The following is a 16,201-nucleotide window of genomic DNA, read 5'->3' as shown; positions in this document are numbered from 1 at the left end:
ATAGTCGTCGGCAGGCTTATTGCCACGCCGACGACTTTTTCGGTCGTTGTTTACGTCTATCTCGGCAGATGGCGTGGATTATTGGGGGTCAAGCGTTAACATGGCAACAAAGAATGTCAAGCGCAAAGTCAGAGAGGCTGAGACAATCTCATGGGTGGTGGCAATGGAAAAGAGACCTTCTATGAGTAACTACGCAAGAGGAAAAAATGAAATAAGGAAAGCAACAATTTACTATAACTCAAAGGGAAACTCTGTACTTTTCGAAGCGAGATCAGGATGCCTTAGAACGTGCACTTAAAAGCGAGGTACAATAAAGAAGACGCATGTGCTTGCTGCGGCAAAGCTAGGGAAACGATGGAACATGTTCTATTAGAATGTGAAGACATATCTGCCCAGTGGTCGATTTAGGTACCTCTGGTATTCTTGAAGCCCTTGGGTTCAGCGAGAGGTGGAGGAAAGTAAACATGTCCACAATAGAAATTAGTAAGAGGCGATTGGAACATTCGTGGAAGAAAAATAGGGAAACGACAAACGCACAAAAACAAAGTTCCCAATAGGGGTTCTTAAAGTTTGGTGATGGAAATTCTTCGGGGTTTTCCTTTTTTTTTTTGATGACAGGTAGGACATTAGGCAATATAACAAGCTTAGTGGCGCAACCCACCGCCCCGTTCCAAAGGGGACGCTCCTAGCATCCATCCATCCATCAACCACAACAATGCATGGCACGGCGCGCAGGGCTCCTAAAACAGGCGCGCACGTAAAAGAATCGCTAGTAAATTGTTCCGTATGTGCCTGTGTACCAGTCTAAATGTGTGGCGAGCCTCTGGGAAGCTAGCTTAGGCATATCGCCTTACATATCTAAGCTTAGTAGTGCTATTCAGACCTAAATGTGCTTCGCAACTCGTGAAAGTCCACTGTATAAGCAGCGTGTTTACTAGGGCTCACCTTTGGTACAAATGCAAAACCACCCGGCTATTGCAAAGTTTCTCAAGTTGTGCACATCAGGCGAGAAACCACGGCTTGCCAATTGCAGCGATGTTCGTGGTTAGCATGCATGCCAAGCACGCACATTGCTACTAACGGCGCAAGTTACTTTTAATATTTGGTATTTTAATCTAGATTACCTTGTAAGTTACTCTATTCCAACTCTTTATTTATGCCGAGTGGTGCCTACCTAGTATATTGAATGCTAACACGTCACGCTGGGGCAAAAATTCAAGAAACATAAATGCACGACTGCACAGACATTTGCCAACGGGATATATAGTAATGTATGAATCATGCAGTGGTAGCTAGAATAATGTGATAACGATTTGTAACCAAATCAACGTTTAAAAGTATGCAGAAACTCCCCTGGAGTTGTTTAAGTATGCATAAGCATACCCTCAAATTTCGGTTGGCCCATCCCCAAATTTACTTTGGCCTCATCCCCAAATTTAGGTTGGCCCACCCCAAATTTAAAGTTAGCTCACCCCCAAATTTCAAGTAGGCCGAGCCCCAAATTAAGGCTGGCCCACCCCCAAATTTAGGTTGGTTTACCCCCAAATTTTAAGTTGGCCCGCACCCAAACTTCAAGTTTATTTCTGTAAACTGAGCGAACACATTATGGCCCCTTAGTAAAGACTATTTACAAATATGCAATTGGCAGTAAGCTTGTTAATGACACATTAATTCAGAGAAGAAATATCAGAAAAACATTTAGAAAAACAGTATAGATTGAAAGGTACACTTGGTTAGCAGTTACTACGAAACAAAATCTTGTTTCCAAGCTAACATAAAAGATATATTTATGTACAAGTACATACGATTGGTCGCGCACATAGGATGAGCATATTAAGACAGCTTCTGCTGACGTTTGCTGAAAATAGTATTTTTTAACCAATGTGATACATCTTTCTTTTGTTTAACCTTAAATGGTAAGTTGTTTCATATTTTTATGCTGATAAGTTCCACTTATCTCTGGCCATATGTATTTCTTGTTGGTGGTGCATTGAAGTTGCCAAAAGTTTTATTTCGTGTTGGACGAACTGGCATACGTAATATTGATACATGAAATGAATGATTGTCTGTTATTATGCTATTAACGCATTTGACCATATTTATTTCGTGTAAAGAGTCGAACAGCAGTATTTGTGTTTGGACGAAAATTGGCTTACTTGTTTCATTTCTCTGAGAGAAGTTAATTGTTTGGACGGCTCGTTCTTGTAGGCATCGAATAGGTTCTAGATATGTTGTGAAAGTCCGTGCCCATGGCTCAACGAAGTACATTAAATGAAACTGAATAAATGAAAAACAAAACAAAATGCGGAGAATGTTTGTTTGAAAATGTTCCCATGCCTGGAGAAGAGCATACCAGCCAGGTGTTAGCTTGGGGCAAAGAGCTTCTATGTGGCATTGCCAATTTAGATGGTTGTCGAGAATAACGCCGAGATAGGTATATGAGTTGGTGCGTTCGAGGGGACATTGATTTATGGACAATGAGATAGAATCACTACTGACAGTTTTGGAACGTGAATAACAAAGATCATATTTAGTTTTTTTAGTATTTATTGTCAATTTGTTCGCAGTAAACCAGTCGGAAATCTTAGCTTAGAAAGCTCTATTTGTGTTTTTCTTCTATTTCCTTGATGTTGCTTGTAATTATCAAAGCAGTGTCATCGGCATACATTAATGCATTGGTGGATGTTAAAATCGGGGCTAAGTCATGAATATAAATTATGAAAAACAAGAGACCAAGATAGATCCCTGTGGCACTCCTGTTCTCTGATGCTTAGGGGATAAGGCGCTCTTGTTTATTTCAACGATTTCTTTTCGACTGTGAAATTAACTACGAAAGAATTCAAGTACGTTGTTGCGAAACCCATAAGTGCTTAACTTATGAAGTAGGATATTATGATTAACGGTGTCAAAGGCTTTTTTTTTAAATCGAGAAAAATAACTGCTACTAGTTGGTTATTATGAAGAGCGTTGTTTATTGGGCCTGTGGTACTGAATGTACTGCAGTAGACGCAGAGTGATTAGGTCGAAAACCATGTTGTTGTGGAGTGAGTACGTTATACATAAAAAAAGAATGAATACGCTTAGCAAGAAGTTTTTCGAAGACGGTATTGATTACACTAAGAACAGATATGAGGCAATAGCAAGATGGGTCAGGTTTGTCTCCCTCTTTGAAGATCGGGGTGACCTTAGCAGTCTCTGACGTTGACGGATAGATTCTCTTGCATAACGAGTGATTGAATAAGCGGAGTAGTATTGAACCCAATGTTTTCTTTGATTAACGTCACAGTTATACCATCAGGTCCTGTTGCTTTCCCAATGTTTATATTGTTTACAGTATTAAGTTTGTCATCCAGATAGATGCCACGCATAACAAAATAATTGACAATAGGAGTGATAGAATATGTGGGCAAGTTATGATCGGGAAGGATTTCCGCTAGACTAAGGCTTATGTTTGTGAAATATGTGTAAAATTTCTCTACAGTACTTTCTGTTACATTATCAGGAAGAATGCTCTGCTTGCTAGATTGGGAAATACCTTCGTTAACAATCTGCCATATCCTCGTGGAGTTAGCTGCAGCTTGTTTATTCAGCGCTGAGTATTAGTCTTTTTTTTTTCACTTACGCAAAACCGATATCGTTATATTACGGGCTTTTTTATTCTCTCTTTAGTAACCATTGCTTTTGTTGTGCGTCCATTTATGTTACAAGTAGTATTTCGCCTTAAGCAGGTCTACTATATGATTAGCCATCCATGGGCAGACAGGTTTATCATAGGAACACTCCAGAAATTCGCGTTGACTATTCTTTAAAATGTCTTTTAAAATGTGAATTAAGTTTAGGAATTCAGTATTGACATAATTATACTAAATAGTGTCTGTTTTGCATGACAAAAGAAGGTTCCGTGCAGACGTGTGATCAATTTTTATCAATGTCTTATCAATGAATAGGGATTCCAATTTTAACAGATATTGGCGAATGGTCTGAAATAGGCTGTTAATTGAAGGACGTGGGTATCTACATTCGTTAGTATGTTTGTAAAGACGTAATCAATTATGGTTGCCGAAAAAGTTAAGCGGCCCACCACCAAATTTAGGTTGGCCCACTTTGAATTTAGGTTGTCCAACCCCCAAATTTAGGTTTTCCCACCTCCAAATTTAAGTTGGCCCGCCCCTACTAAGCTTCCCCATTCATCGGTCTGTACCTGGGAGCTCGGGTGGTCTGTTCGGCTTCGGGATAAAGGCAATCCTACCCCTCCTCCAGCAACGGGGAAAGTACCCAAGGCGCAAAGCCACATTTAATACCATGAGTGCAAATCCTGGCTGTGCCTTTATCAAGCCCTTCACTAACGCCGGCGTGAGTCCATCCGGTCCGGGTGCCGAATCCTGGTGCAGATACATGGCATTACACCTTTTGCGTGACAAGCTGGGTAGCAGACGACAGGAAATGATGACCCCCCAATACTGCAGCACTCCTGCCGGCAAAGGAATGAAGCCAGAACAAAGTTGTCAGCTCGCTCTGCAGACAGGCGGCGCCGTTTAGACACCTGTCTCTGTTCTTCCACCGTGCGCGCGACTGGCCGCTCGAGGCACTTTGCGTGTATTCGCGGGCTTCTTTGATGCTTCGAAAAACACTTTTATGTAGCACGTATTGAGCAACAGAAAGCGGTATATAGCTTGCCGATTCGTTCGTCCGTCACCTGTACACAGAAACTATCATCATCAGCAATGGCTCGAGCGTCGTCGTCTTCTTCAACAGCTGGCTCGTTGGAAGCCCTCGGCGCAACCGCACGAACGCGCTCGTGCCACTGCTCCCGCGTTCGTCATCGTCCTCTTCTTCCACAGCTGGCTCCGTTGCCGCTCATCATTCCAGTGTAGAATTTCACTTCTCTTCCGTCGTCGTAATGGGGAGGCCGCGTTTACGGGGGTATGAGCCATTGCTTAAGGGGGTATGAGCCATTCATTGTCTTACGTGATGGACAGATTTAATTTTGAAGGAATTTAATTTTGAAGAATCGTGAGCGGCAATGTGACAACGGCGGACTGCGGCATACCGTCAGTGACGTCGTTTTCTCCGTCGCAGCCGAACGTGTGATTAACCTCATTAAGAAACACAAAGACGTAAGCAATATTTGAGTAAGACTTTAATGTATCGTCGGGATTAACCCAGTGATAAACACCGGGGCCGCGCGTTTCAGCTTCGCTGCTTAACCATCTGTACGGAGTGCCTGGACGGTGGTTTTTTTCATGTTGCTCTACATTTTTCTCAGTCACTTTTAATCTAATTATAATAAACTTCACTAATTAATTAAAGGTTATTAAGTAATTAGGCGGAATACAATAAATAATCTGAGTGTCTTCAAGCGACGGCAACAACATTGCCTTAGTTCTGTCCAGCTACGTGGTATTTGCATATTGTTAATGTTTGGCTCAGGTTACGTGGGACACCCTATATAGACTCGCTGCGCATCATCACGTGTGCGCAATACTGGTGCTCTTTCTCTCCATTGTTTCTTTTCTTTTCGTCCCTTTATTCCCTCTCCCCCATTGCAGGGTAGCAAACCAGACGTGTCCCTGGTCAAATTCCCTGTTCTTAATTTATTCTGTCTCTCTCCCTCTCCAATGCAATGAGCTTCGCTTACGAAACTGTGACTCACGTTATACCAAAAATGATTTTTGGTATAAGCGTCCCAATTACAAGTTCTTTGCCAAATACCATCTCCGTATTAACACTTTGTATGCGTTTGCGTGTTATTGTTATGTCGCAGCATTCGGCGTGAGTCATAGATTGCCTTGCATTTAATTAGAGAACATGCAGAATGCGCTGTTTTTTCGGTATTGACTGTTGTTGTTTAAGCATGTTTTTGAATTGCGCTTCATTGCCAGACCGGTTTTTTTTTTTCAGATAACCTCCTAATATCACCCCTAGCTCATTGGACAATCTGTTGTTTGTGGAGAAGCCGGCGACACAGCAGTTACCGACATTTCCAAAGCCAACAAGAATAAATCACTCATTCACACTCGCTTTCGTTATCAAGAGCACTTAGAATGAAAGCAAGTCCAAGGAGTTCACTTTTTTTATTATTCGTAAAGCTGTTAGATTGTCCTCCCCTAACGCCCTTTTCACTTCGCAGTAGCTTGAAGGTGAATATGCACGTCGGTACGAACCGCTCCGATAACTAAGAAATAGCTCTCTCTTCGTCTATCGGCAATGTGCTGCACTTTACCAGGTAGAGCGAGGTACTCTGCCTGCAGCAATGACAATATGCGGTTGCTTTTAATATGAAGGTATCTTCAGCACGTCTCACAAAGATTACTTCAGGAAGCAAGAAATCAGGGCTTGTGTTATGATGCTTTATTTCGACCCCAAGGATAAGGCTCCCGATGTAAGTGGGCATATATTCCGTAGAGATATTTCAATGACCGCTGAAACCGTGAGTGAGTGATTTACTGTTATGGCATTGGAAATGTTGGTAATTCTTACGCCATTGGCTTCTCCACAAATAATAAATTGTTCAGTGAGGAAAGGATGACATGAGATGATATGAAAAAAAAAAAAAACGATCTGACAATAAAGCACGATAACACACAAATGACATACAAAGTATTAATACATAGATACAATGTCCCTTTCAGAAAAGAAGGAAGGTAGCTTTGAGAGCTGAACGCTGTCACCATGCCTTATCACATGGCCCAAGCAACATGTATATGCTGAAAGGACGTTTATCAGGCGTCATGAACTTCTCCTTCGAAGCACTTCTTTGCTATTCAAACTTAGGACCAGCTCAATAGAATGTATTCTACATTATACCATGAGTGGCCGCAAGTGCAAAAAGGCGTAGCTTAATACATAATACAAAGAAACTACCAGTATACGCCACTTCTAACCTGATACAATGAACGAGAGAGTCTGTGGCACGGCCAGCACCAGCGGCGATCGGAAACTGTATAGGGAGGTCAATTATAGTATACAGGATACTTTTCATAGAATTGGCGTCAAATCGACGACCTTGTGTTATAGACTTGCTTAATTGTTTTGTTCTAATGTTGGCATCAGCCCTCGTGTATTGAGTTAGTGCGACAGGAGCGGAGTGATGTGCTTCTCTGGCCATTTTGTCGGCTTCTGTGTTTACTGCTGTAACGACCTGTCCAGGAATCGTTTATTTAGACGCTTGCGCTGGTCTTCCTCTTATCGTTTACTTAATCACGATCTCGCTATCGAACAGGACTGAGGCTGAAGAAGAAGAATATTGAGGTGCTCATATATGTGTTCACTATAAAGTAATTGTCGTTATGGATATGTTTATTCCTGTGGAGCATCTGCCGAGAGTGTTGTAAGAAACGACTCTAAACCTAAATCAGCCGTAGCTGGCCCGTTGAGAACGACAAGACGGCGCGCCGGCAGTATCATCACTATCAGTAATTAGTTCACTATCTTGATGGCAGGATGACTGCGGCAGGATGGCTCAGGCTGCTATGTTCAAGTCGACTGTTGTATACCAGTAGCGCACCCAGGATCTCTGCCAGGGGGGAGGGGGGTTGAATTTTTGTGGTTGGAGGGGGGAGCAAGCACTTTGCACAATATGCAGTTTCCTTGCTTTAGCCAGAGGAATCCAACAGCAAATAAAATGCCTAATAAATATAATATAATGACACCAAGGATGATGACGATGTTTATTTCTTCAGCGTTTTACTCAGCGTAATTTAAGAGTGCATGAATAAATACAAGACAGTGATAGTGTTTTTGTTAATCAGGGAAGGTTCGACCTCAAGCCACCTCCTGAATTGTAATGACCATGTGAACGGAGCACTGACGGTACACGTTGGACTGGTGGGGCTGGAAGCGTGGGGGGGGGGGGGGGGGTAACTCGGCCTCAGGGGGTGGGGTTACAACACCCGAACCCCCCCGCCCACCGTCGGTGTGCCACTGTTGTATACGCCCAAGTTAGTTCAGCAAGTCAGTGTACGCTCGAAATTTCGTATTATTTGGGAAATTATGGGTGATTTTGGTAAAAGCACTGTTATTTAGAAGAATAATATATAGAGAGTGATTTTGTATAACGTGACGTAGCATGGTTGGCCATCATTTTTACAGCGAAGCTGTTAAGGGCTAGTTTCCCCAGGATTGTGTCCGTATGTAGAAAACACTATCATCATCAGCATTTCGGCTCCATGTTCGTGGCGGTTTCCCGCCAGTTGTGCCTTAGCACAGGTGTCAAAACGGATGACTAACATGACTGATAAGTCATGACATCAATAACATCACATGCTCTTCAGTTAGCTCACAATTAACGATAGCAAATCACGTGTGGCGCATACCTTCATTGGTTATGCGGGTATGGGCCAGTGACAAGACAGAAAGAAAGAAAGAAAGAAAGAAAGAAAGAAAGAAAGAAAGAAAGAAAGAAAGAAGAAAGAAAGAAAGAAAGAAAGAAAGAATGGAAGGAAGGAAGGTAAGAAAGAAATCACTTGTGGCTCATAAGCCGCGTTGGATATGTGGGTATGAGCCGCCGAGAGCAGGAGCGGGAGAGATCTCACAGGATCCTGACGGCTGCCGTGCAGTGTGCCACGGCTATGAACGCTGTGGCTCATACGCTAGTATATGACGATGACTTGACGCAGCAAACGCACTACTTGGCCATCGCGCCGGGCGAAAACCTACAGCAGACCCACCATAGTCACAGCTTCGCTGGCTTCCATCTTCACAGTAGTGGAAGGGCTCTGAATTTTTTATTTACTTGTTACGTGATTGCTTTATCGTTACGATTACCAGGGGCGCTATAACGTAAAATGATTCCAAACTGTATTGATTCCAATTTCTGCAATTAGCCTCCACGATTGGTCAAAACATTATTTGGCCACTCTCAACTTCGCCTCTCTGTCACGCGACGTCACGAAAACCGCAATAGCTCCCCATCTGATATAACGTGTACACACTGATTATGCATGATTAAACCGCACAAAAAGAAAAATAATCATTCCCGATTCGACGCCTTTTCACCATTAGCCCTCTGCTATTGGTCCAATGTTTTCTGGCTACGCCCACTTCGCCTGTCTGTCACGCGACCTCACAAAACCACGAAAGCTCACCGCGTCATAGTGAGGTGTACGTGAAAGAAATGCATTAATATGCCGAACAAAACTGAATTTTTTTCTGAATAGCCATGGACTGCCCGTTCCGAAAGGAATAGAAGATGGCTGCCCGCCGATTGCTCAGGCCCTCGCTATTCACACCTGCCGGTGAGCATGTATTTATTTGCGCATGATAAACCTTTTTCCGTGGTAGCAAAACGTTATCGAGCCCTTTCGGCATGCATATGACATCGCTCTGCCAACTCTTCCTTGCTGAGGATCCGTTTTAGCGGTACTCTTATCCTTCCGTTGCACGCCGCTGCGATTTTCGACCAGCCACCGCAAGCTAAATAAGGCGAAGCGGACCAATCGGAGAAGCCGGCACCACCCTCTTCATCGGCTTATCTATTTTCACTGCTCTGGTTCGGCCCCATCGAAACCCTCTCCACTAGAGCGTGCTCCTCGCCTCTTGTAAGCCAATTAGATAAGAAAAACCGTGGCGTGTAGACAATGTTATGGGTTTTGAAAGCGACCAAAGGAGGAGAGTGTTTGATTGTGTTGTTCTGACAACGCTGCGGGTCACCGCCCGATGCTTGCGTCGGCGGTTACCTAAATTTGACGTCAGGAGTTTGGAATCAAAACAGTTTGGAATTATTTTACGTCATAGCGCCCAAGATTTGCAGTAAATCGTGGTCTCTCTCTCACACACACACACACACACACACACACACACACACACACACACACACACACACACACACACACACACACACACACACACACACACACAATATATATATATATATATATATATATATATATATATATATATATGCACGTGGTCTTTCAGAATGCATACATTAACCATAACGATTATTACATCATACAAAAACCACCTGGATATTCAGAATCGGTACGCGATACTCAGCACAACATTGTAAATATCGCAGTTTTGGGCCTTGCACGTAATTCCTCGATCGTTAATCTCGAGCTATTTCGAGCTGAAGGCAGATATGAAGAGTTGCAGAAATGCAGAGGATTTGACTTCTGAAGTTTATGATTTATATATAAATCGCAAGCTTATTTATATTTATTATATGGAACATACATCTACAATGTGTATATGCCTATGATTTTTGTCTATTTATATACACATCTTTACCTTGAAAAATCAATCAGTTCGGCGAAAATCCACTAGGTGAAAGAAGTTTTTGAAAAGAAGCAATTATCTACCTGAGAGTATCATAAAGCTGAAAGGAAACAGATAGGGGTCTCTCAAAATAAAGCTTCACAATTGTAGAAAAAATGTCTGAAAGTCAGGACACAGAACGCGGAAACAACGCCTTTCCGGAGCGATCGCTATATCAACTGAGCGAACCGCGACTTGTCGCTTAATTCGGCCGCGCTCTGCTATCTACTTGCCGCCTGCTTACCTCAGATGGTAGAGCTACCGACTCGGAAAGGCGACAAACGGACCAAGACGAATCTTTCTTCATTTGCGAGGGCTTTCATTCTCAGAAGCATCTACGAATTTTATTTTTATGTTCATGCTGCTTTCAGGTGGATGACTGTTTGTCGCTTTCAAATCTTCATCTTTCATGAATGTTAAAAAAAATGAACGAAAGAAAAGAAAGCTTAATGTCAAGCACTTGAATATTCCGCGCAGCTTGAGCCATATAGAGGAACTCGAAAAGGGGCAGTGGAGCAGGAGGCGCTGCCGCTCCTTTCTTCCCAGTACCGCTCGCCTGCCAGGTTTCGAGATGAATGCCATAACGAATAAAGTTAGACCACTCGGATCAGCTGCGGCCAAAGTGACCACTTCCCCACACTTTCACTCCCCCGGCCAAACCAGTACTATCGTTTCCCCTGACCATATCGCAGGCATAGAAAGACGATCAAATCGCTCAAAGTGATGTTTGCTTACTACCAATTTCGGATGTCACCACATGCCAACGCGCTTAACTTGGAACGCCAATGGAAGTAGTGGATCAAAAGGAGCCCAGGTACTTCCCTGGAAGCTACATTTCACCTGGGCCGAACCAGTCGACGTTCATTGCCACAGCCTCCGCTTTTGTTCCGCATTCACGACCACCTTATCGCTCAGCATCTCACTTACGACACCGCGCGCAGAAGCGGCTACCGTCGAAGTGAGCGCCGCGTCGCACAAGAAACGGAACCGCGTTTGCCAGCGTCCGAGCGTTTCTCCGCGCTTTCACTCGAGCGCGCCAAGTTCGCGACGACGTCACACTACGCGCATGCCGATGAGCCCCGCCCCCCGAAAATAGCGCACTTAAAAAGAGAGTCGGCAGCAAAAAGAACGGCGAGCCGTTTTACCGTTGGGTTTCCCCCCGCCACGAGCACACTCCTGGCCCGCTGCCCTTTCCCCATTCTCGTACTCATCGGGCTTGCACCTGTTGAGCCACCGCTTGCTGCCACTCGCGCCTCTCCTCTTCCTCGGAATTCTCCTCTCCTCCTCCTCCTCCTCTTTGGTGCGTCCGCCGCTGTGCGCGTTCGGGGGAGGAGGAGGAGAGCGTCAGTGCGCTCGGCTGCGAGGGGAGTCCTCGCTCTGGACCAATCGAGTAGCGCGGCGGGCGACGCGCCTGCGCCGCCGGTGGGCACATAAAGACCGCGCCGGTCGCAAACAGCGCGCACACATTGTTTTGGAGGCACGGCTCTTAACGCGCTTTTTTTCTTGGGTCCTGTTTCGGTATCGGCGGCCCCCCCGCTGCAAGTCCTTGTTCCTCGCACGTGCGGAAGCGACCACCAAGGAGAGAGGGAGAGACAGAAAAGCGAACAGTGTACATCGGCGGACAAGTTTCGCGAAGCGCGCGGCGCCGCCAGTATATAGTGTGACTTTCGCTTTTATCGCACGTGCTCGACACCACCACCACTCAGCGGCATCACCGCCTCGCCTTCTCTTCGCTGATTTGGAATCCGCGTGCCACCGGTCCTCGCCGGCCAGCTCTCCTTCGGAGGAACAAGCTTGTGCGAGTCGCGGCCCGCCTGCTCACATTATCGTCGCCTCGGCTCGAAAAACAAAAGTCGGCTCCAGATTCGGCCACTACAAACCAAGGTGAGTTGGCGCGCACTCGTGCAACATGGTCCTCGGCGCTGTTTGCAGAGTGGTTATACCAATAGAACTGTGGGCTTGGGAAACAACGCCCTGCTTTCTTTTTATTCATCCATGGCGCGCTGGGTCGACAAAAACTTAGAAAGCTTATTCGGCGTCGCGTTGCTATCTCTGTAACTTGATAAAGCCAGCTTCTAAAACGCGCCCAGCCCACAGGCTCTCATTAATGGCATCCGTGTGGCGCTTGAAATACCACTCGGTTTAGAGAAATCATTTGCAGTGTAGAGTATTCGATGGCATTCGGCGATAAAGTTTTATACGAGCGCCAACGTGGTACACGCGTCGTAGACATTCTGTACATGGCGCGGGGTGGACCTACACTGCAAGTAATGCAGGCTCTGCGTACTAAATATTACCTTTTCTTAATGCTTTATCTGTATTATGTACGCATTTGATTTCTCATTGCCGTTTTCTCTGCTAAAAAGAAAGTACTTTTTCTTTGCCAGCACCCAAAATTTTGAAGTAGCTGGATGATTGTGTTACATTCAACGTCTCCATTTTTGAATACATACATGAATCCTGTGTTATTAAGAAGACTATATGTACCAATTATAGGAAACGTTATACCTGTGCAAACAGGGATGTCGACAGCAAAAAAATATACTGCGAAAAAAAAAAAAGAAAGGTACCTGCCTGTCATTGTTTCGAGTCCAGACAGCCGGAACAAAAGATGATGAAGTGTGATGAAACCACTTTAACGTGGTGCAAGTCTACGATAATTCTCCTTGTTACCTGAAAGTAAAACAAACAGAAATACCACTAGCTATCGAGGCAGAGAGCTATCAAGAACTCTCGCGAGGCTGATACTGCAAAATTGAAGTATCGATCACATACTTGTTACTACAAGATAGTTGTTGTCCCGCGCAGACAAACAAGGGTATCGCCACGTGTAACACCCTTCTGGCGCCCAAGCGACCGAGAAGGCAGGGGCGGGGCATTGACACGCGTGGTTGAACGATACCACGGTGATTTTCTCGCGCGTGCAAAACACCAGATATTAGCCTACCGAATCTGAGGGTACGAGCCAGCAGAGCCTTAGCAAAACAAGGCGGGCAAAGAATATTCGAAGTGCCACAGGAATAGTGTTTGGATAGGTGATGACTGCTTCTACACTTTTGATTGGTTGAATTGTGTCACCCTCATTCAATGCTCTTACAAGAGCCTTGCGGTGTAAACGAAATAAACAAGCGCGCAATGCGCCCGCGCTGTCATTACTTATTACTACTGCAGAGATATTGCATGATTAAACTACTTACTTGTTTGGCTGTGACGCGGAAATCATCATCTTGAGCCTTCGGCGCTCATCACGCGCTTTGTCGGGCAATAGACGAATTGCCTGGCAGGCCAGTTGTTAATATAGAGTGACTCATTTCCCCGAGTCGCCTTGCGTTGCTGCGAATCATAAACTTGTAAAAATACTTTCGCCCGTAAACTACGCTTGCAACTGAGCGTACTTACATGCACTCGAAACAAGAATCATGCTCCTTGAGAGACATTTCCCCTGTAATGAAGCGCAGATGGAAAAAAGAGTGCTGACAGAAAGCATCTCATAGATAACTGTCGACGTCAGTGCGATTAGCATTGAAGCAATGTAGCTTCATACCGTGTTGCCATCACCGTAAAGCGTCACGTGTGAGGCGCTAACTGCAGACGAGCTCCTCCTTCGTGCTTCCCTTTGGGCACGCTGCGCCGCCTAGCTGGCGTCGCCGGTAAGTCTGCGTGGTGGCGTGGGTTGGTCCTCTTTTGAAGTCAGAGAAGCGCAGAGCAAAATTACTTTAACAAAGACTCAGGAACATGGATCAAAATTAACGGGCGGCTAAATTGCGCGAGTGTCTGCACCTGAAAGGCGCGGACACAGAATCGAGGAAGAGGTCAAGAAAGTTGGCAACCAAGTAGAGGGTAATTGAAAGTACAAATAGACAACCAGGAATCATCAGAAAGAAAGTGAGAGAAACAGAGACAGAAAATTGGATGCAAAGAACGGAAACAATAATGACCATGGATATTTACAAGAATGGGAAGAAAGAAATTAGAAGGGAACATCTGTAATAACACAAAGGGGCCTTGCTAGCTGTTTGAGGCTCGAGCTGGTTGCATAAGTACAAGTAAATACCGGAGCAAATATTCGCCACAAGATGAGGCAAGTCTATGCTGCAGAAAAAATACGGAGAACACTCAGCACATACCAGTGGAATGCGAAGGGATTCACCCAGTGAGACCTGTAGGTAACGTACACCTTCCAGAAGCGCTTGGATTTAAAGTGGGTGGAAGTATGAACCGGTCAGCAGTCGGAGATACGCAAGAGACCTTTAGGGTATTCGTGAAAAGAAAGCAAGGAAGATATTGATACGACCGGATCGGTTATGGCATACGTAGCGGTACAATGTATAACAGATAATTTTAGAGAAAATAAAGATTAAGAATATGTATACAAATATACTAGAATGAAAAACATGTATAGCATACCTGAATAAATCAAGCAGGCTACGTAACTATTTGTCACCGCACTGTTTCAAAATAGATGCCAATAAATCATCATCATCATCGTGTGGCGCGTGTCTCAATATATATTACGCCAGTTCAATTCCTCCCAGCACTGGGGAAATTCTAGTATTTCGTTTTTATTGAAAATGTTGAAGCAAATGGTTAGAGGCAGGCACGGACATACATAGATAACGGAAAGTGAATCAAGTGTCCTGGGAATGCTAATCGCAATAAATATTAGGCAGAAATCATCGGAGGTTGATTGTCAAGTCAAGCGATGGCTTGCCGTAGACCTTTTGAGATATGCTGCTGGGGACACTTATTGGTTAGTTTTCCATTCGTTAACGCTGTGAGGGAAGCGGGTCTTTGACTTTGCACTGCCTCCAGGATAGGGCGGCGTTATAGACCACATCAAAAACCCTGGGCGGACACATTACCGTGCACCCGTATCAGAGTGGGCTCGCCAAGTCGTCAGGTTTGCTTACATTGTCTCCAGGATCGTCCCAACTCCGATTACATTGTCTCCGGGATCGGCTATGTTTATTCAATCAGACAGTCGTCCGTGCAAAGCGGTGTGAACCGCAAAAAGAAGTTTCGCTTTAGCGCAAAAGCTAAGTAGGCTGGCACAGCGAGCCACCAGAACTTTACCGGGGCAGCAGATCGCTGCGTACGAAAGCGTATATAACAAACTATCACCTGTAGAACTCGATCGTAGCGGATTAACAGATTGCAAGACATGGAGGGCTATCGTGCAGTTGAAATACTTACGGAAAGGAGGCGGAATTTCGTGATTGATAGAGATGATGACGAACTTGGTGTTTTGTGGCGCAAGGGCCAAGTATGGTCAAAGGCCGCCAGGCTAGTCTGAAAGAGAACAACTTTATTTTAAGCGAAACCGCAGTTCGGGTTTTCGGAGAGAAGGAAAGCCTATTCCTCAGCGAGGCCTAGAAGTTCGAGATGTTCTAGCAGCGCCCGCATGGTGTCGGGGGAGGTGTCCGTCACCCACTTTTCCGGGGATCGCAGATCTGTACGTGTAGTGTACGGATGCGACTGGGGCGCCCTCACCTGGACATTCCCATCGAAAGAGGGGTTGGAGAGGGTTATCCGGGAAACTACCGCACGTCGCGCAGGTGGAGGACCGGTCCCTACGCTGTTTGTGTAAATGTTCATATATAGTGGCAATTTCAAGTGGACGAACAGTAGCACTTGGACGGAGAGTGATAGAGAAAAAGAGGAGTAAAAAGATAGGCAGGTCAATCAGATGAGCGTTCGGGTTGCTGCCCTACACTGAGGGTAAAGGAAAGGGGGAATTGAAAGAGGCGACGAGGGAGATATTGAGCACTGCTCACACACAGTGGGATGCCCATTAAGACTACAAGCGGTCACTGAGGCCGGTGTTCTCCAAAAACTGCAATAGCGTACGGATAGCTTTCTGCGCCAGCGACAGATGCGGCCGTGCAAGGTTCAAGAATGTCTGCTTCAGAAAATGTTCGGGAGTCCAGTCTGCTTAGTGCTGTCT

General features: G+C 45.0%; 1 protein-coding gene across 1 annotated transcript in view; it reads left to right on the top strand.

Moving 5' to 3' along the window:
- Positions 1 to 11,716: 11,716 nt before the first annotated feature.
- The window catches only part of LOC119449838 (uncharacterized), a 34,735-nt gene continuing 30,250 nt past the window's right edge, over positions 11,717 to 16,201 (top strand). Inside the window, exon 1 of the mRNA XM_037713105.2 lies at positions 11,717 to 12,141. The gene's annotated coding sequence lies outside the window, so the exon portion shown is untranslated. The remainder of the gene's footprint in view (positions 12,142 to 16,201) is intronic.

This window comes from Dermacentor silvarum, chromosome 4 (genome assembly GCF_013339745.2).
Source record: "Dermacentor silvarum isolate Dsil-2018 chromosome 4, BIME_Dsil_1.4, whole genome shotgun sequence".
NCBI lineage: Eukaryota > Metazoa > Arthropoda > Arachnida > Ixodida > Ixodidae > Dermacentor > Dermacentor silvarum.
This window is presented reverse-complemented; position numbering and strand designations above follow the sequence as displayed.